We start from the raw sequence: 4,595 nt of genomic DNA on the forward strand, positions 1-4,595 counted from the left end.
CCCCCGGAAGACGGAGATAGAAGATATTTCAGTGTGCCTGATTTCATTATATATATGATTCACTTATGCAGCACTCAAAATAGAAGTGCTTTGCAAAGACATAACCAGAATAGCAAAGTGTGAGAGTGTGTGTGTGTGTGTGTGTGTGTGTGTGTGTGTGTCAGAGGGGATTGCATTACTCTTTATACACCAATTATTGTCAACACGGTGGGGGGTTGGGGCTGTTGGAGCAGTTCTTGCATTGGAAATCTAAAGAGCAGGAATCCAGCCAAAGCAACACTCGACAGTGTGAGTAGGTACAGATCCAAGAATGTGTGTGTGGTGTAGCGAGATCTTTACCACTGTGCTGTGGAGGAAGGTCTGGCAATGGGAGACTATACAATGAAGTTACTTTATAGGGATGTAACAACTCCATACGTACAGCTCTTCAGTCCAAGATGATAATATTGACCCTCTATTAGACATATCTGGAAACTTTCAGCATCCTGATTTTGCTTTTGTAACGTGTTTGTAGGTGTTGGACGAGGCTTGTTGTTTCCTCAGAGCTAGTCCATGTCCACAACATTCCACATCCGGGATAGCTCCGTTGCCGATGGCAATTCCACTGGATTTCACTCTTTTGGGTGGATTTCTAAGGAATATGGTTACCTGGTCCTCAGATCTCTGCAGGCCTACATCAAGACAGCTAGCTAGATATCTGTCCAACTGAGGACTATGGTTACCGGTCCTCAGATCTCTGCAGGCTACATCCAGACAGCTAGCTAGACATCTGTCCAACTGAGGGACTATGGTTACCTGGTCCCAGATCTCGCAGGCTACATCCAGACAGCTAGCTAAGACTATCTGTCCAATCTGAGGACTATGGTTACATGGTCCTCAGATCTCGCAGGGTAATCCAGACAGCTAGCTAGACTATCTGTCCAATTGAGGACTATGGTTACCTGGTCCTCAGATCTCTGCAGGGTAAATCCAGACAGCTAGCTAGACTATCGTCCAATCTGAGGACTATGGTTACCTGGTCCTCAGATCTCTCAGGGTAAATCCAGACAGCTAGCTGACTATCTGTCCAATCTGAGGACTATGGTTACTGGTCCTCAGATCTCTGCAGGCTATCCGAACAGCTAGCTAGACTATCTGTCCAATCTGAGACTATGGTTACCGGTCTAAGATCTTGCCAGGGGTAAAATCCAGACAGCTAGCTAGACTATCTTTCCAAAGGAAGTTCTGGCAATGCCAGACTCTCAGAATCTCAGAGCTATTTCAGGGCGGCTTGTGTGCGTGTGTGTGTGCGTGCATGCTTGCATGTGTGAGCAGTTTTTCATTGTATACAACTGATTTCTCACTCCTGTCTAATTTTTTTTTTTGGAACTGTGGACTGTGAAGTGGGGTGGCTTAAAAATGAAATCACAAGTTTTGAAACACGTAGAGTATTTCTCAGTAGTACATCACAAAGTGGTCTCACAGCGCTGTGTCAGTGCTGGAGCAGGGTCTGACTGAACAAATTCTCTGGTTTCTTTGTATTTCTTCCAACCAATAACTACCGTCAGTCCGTGTGAACTACAGTGTCAGTGGGTCCGGGACCTTTTTCACCTGCTATTTTGAGATAAGCCTGCATGTGGATGTGTGTGTTCAGTTCTTTATGTCAGAATGGGATGGTGACTCCTCTTTGTCTTCTATCTGCTGCACGATTATGTATTGTCCCCAAAAGCCCCAGATGACTGATTTACAGAGTAATTCATTAATGTGAATTTGCATATTTGGTTTTGCAATTACTGCAGTGAAGTAATTACTTTGAGATGGGGAGTTTGAGTTTAGATGGTGTGTGTCTGTGTATGTCTGTGTGTCTGTGTGTGTGTGTGTGTGTGTGTGAGGTGTCTGTGTCTGTGTGGGTGGTGTGTGGTGTGTGTGTGTTGTGGTGTGTGGGTGGTGTCCGCTGTGTGTGTAGTGCTGTGGTGTTGTGTGGTGTGTGTGTGTGTGTGTGTGTGTCTGTGTATACTGTGTGTGTTGTGCTGTGTGTGTGTGTGGTGTGTGTGTCGGTGTGTGTGTGTGTGGGTGTGTCTCTGGTGTGTATCTATGGGTATGTATGTGTGGGGGTGGTGTGTGTGGGGGTGTGGGGTGTGTGTGTGTGTGTGTGGTGTGTGTGTACTGGACCAGAAAGACCCAGAGAAAACCCATTGGGGGGTGGGCCGACACGCAGCGGAGCCGATCCACAGCCGAACCGGTGGAAATTGGGGTTAGAACCCTGGGAAGCTTTTATTATGTGAACAATTGTTTTTTTGTCAATTTTTCAACCTATCAACTTGCGGTATGATTTGGTAGAGACTGGAGGATGCTGACACTCAATATTACTCCAACTAGTCTTTGGCCAGACCCCCAAGAGCGTGCGAACAGGGTCGGCTAGTCCACATAGCATCTAGGATGGGAGGAAACCGGCTCTGGTTTATTGGCATTTCTTTAAACCAATCAGAATTGCTCGGCCTGCAAAATAGTCTCCAGGAAGGAAGTGTTTTTGGTGGAACATGTGTACGTTCAGAAGTAGTTTTTAGTAGTCGCAACAGAAAACTCCGATTGGACAGATAGTCTAGCTACGGTCTTGATTTACCTGCAGAGATCTGAGGACCAGGTAACCATAGTCCCTCAGATTGGACAGATAGTCAGCTAGCTGTCTGGATTTACCCTGCAAGACCGGAGGACCAGGTAACCATAGTCCTCAGATGGGACAGATGATCAGCTAGCTGCTGATCAACCCGCAGAGACCTGAGGACCAGTAACTATAGTCCTCAATTGGACAGATAGTCTAGCTAGCGTCTGGATTACCCTGCAGAGATCTGAGACCAGGTACACCATAGCCTCAATTGGACAGATAGTCTAGCTAGCTGTCTGGATTTACCCTGCAGAGATCTGAAACACAGTAACCTAGTCCTCAGATTGGACAGATAGTCTAGCTAGCTGTCTGGATTTACCCTGCAGGGATCTGAGGACCAGGCAACCATAGTCCTCAGAAATCCACCAGAGGTTAGAACGCCAACACCAACACAGAGACAGAGGACGGGGACGGACATCCGGTCTAAATGAATGAAATCCGGCAGATTTGTTGGATCAATCCGGGAAGTGGAACATGAAGGATGCAGACTACGTATGATGTTGCATGTTAGCTTAACTTACAGACAGATAGATAAGCTCAAACTAGCATTTGGGTAATTTTGGGTTAAACATTTGGAGATCTCCACTTTTGAGCAAAATTATTATTTAACGTTTTTTTGGGGTTGGGTTGCACTGGCCAGTTGGGATTATTCAGCAAGTTATAGCAACTTATAAAAAGTTCTGGGTTCTTTACCCTGTTGGAAGTGAATATCACCACACAGCAGCTTTTAGACAAGTCAATGGAAAGCGATTGATTGTGGACGAGAGACACTGAGCCCCAGAGAGAGAGAGATTGAGAGAGAGAGGAGAGATTTTACTGTATATTGATATACTGTTGTTGCTTTCCTGTTTTTTTTTTATCTTATTATCTTGTCAATTTTAGTTTACTCAATTAATGTGTGTATTTCTTCTCACATTATTATAGCTTTGGCATTGTCGTCATTTCTGACATTCATGCCAATAAAAGCAATTTGAATTGATAGTGGATGAAGGGATGAGGAGCTAGGGAGAGAGAGAGAGAGAGAGAGAGAGAGAGAAAGAGAGAGAGCATCCCTGGAGAGTTAACCTGCCCGCTGACGTCGTCAGCAGCAGATGGCATCAATGTCCTTCCTGCTGGAAGAAGAAGAGAGACATTAAAGAGGAGAGGAGAGACAGGAGAGAAGAGGAGAGGAAGGAGGGAGGATGAGGAGGAGGGGCCGACGCTTGCCGCTGAAAGCCTGCCCGAGTGTCTGGAAGCTTCAGGAAAACATGCTCTCTGGAATTTAACACCCAAACTGACACTGACAGGAGGACATTTCCATTAAAATGGACCACGGTCCATCACTATTGCCTGACGTTGACTTGTCTCATTGAAGAAGAATAACAGACTACTACTAAAGAAGGTGGGCATGTGATGTTCATAGAGCCATATATGACATATGAACTTATGTTCTCTCATCGCATGGTTTATGATTTCTCCCAGTTTTGTGCCAGAATTATTGTTGTTTGTCTTTCTTCAGACTATATGTTATGTATTGTTGTGGGACCCGACGCGCCGAGCCCCCTGGGGGTTTTCTGCGTTTTAATTTAATGTCTCATTGTTTTTTACCATGTGCTAAATAAATCACATCAAGTGTTGTTATGTTATGTTACGTTATGTTATGTTCTGTTATGTTATGTTCTGTTATGTTATGTTATGTTATGTACTGTAGGCATGCTCCTAGATATTTAGACATACACCCTGAGAGATATCTGTGTACTAACAGTTGTGTATCTGTATATTTTAACAGTAATTGTCCGTAGAACGTGATTAACAGTTGTATTTTCTTTACTTTTGTTCTAATTTTAGCATTTGTGCTCCGACACCTTTTTTTATCGAATTTTTTTGCGCTTTTTCATGACCTTTTGTGGCACTTTTTTATGACATTTGCGCCGTTTCTTTTCTGACCTTTTTGGTGCATTTTTTTTTTTTT

At 44.3% G+C, this 4,595-nt stretch overlaps 1 protein-coding gene across 1 annotated transcript in view; it reads left to right on the forward strand.

Moving 5' to 3' along the window:
- The first annotated feature begins 3,785 nt into the window (after positions 1 to 3,785).
- neurod6a (neuronal differentiation 6a) overlaps positions 3,786 to 4,595 on the forward strand; it is a 4,678-nt gene continuing 3,868 nt past the window's right edge. The window contains exon 1 of the mRNA XM_032510804.1: positions 3,786 to 4,025. The gene's annotated coding sequence lies outside the window, so the exon portion shown is untranslated. The remainder of the gene's footprint in view (positions 4,026 to 4,595) is intronic.

This window comes from Etheostoma spectabile, unplaced genomic scaffold (genome assembly GCF_008692095.1).
Source record: "Etheostoma spectabile isolate EspeVRDwgs_2016 unplaced genomic scaffold, UIUC_Espe_1.0 scaffold272, whole genome shotgun sequence".
In the NCBI taxonomy this organism is placed as follows: domain Eukaryota; kingdom Metazoa; phylum Chordata; class Actinopteri; order Perciformes; family Percidae; genus Etheostoma; species Etheostoma spectabile.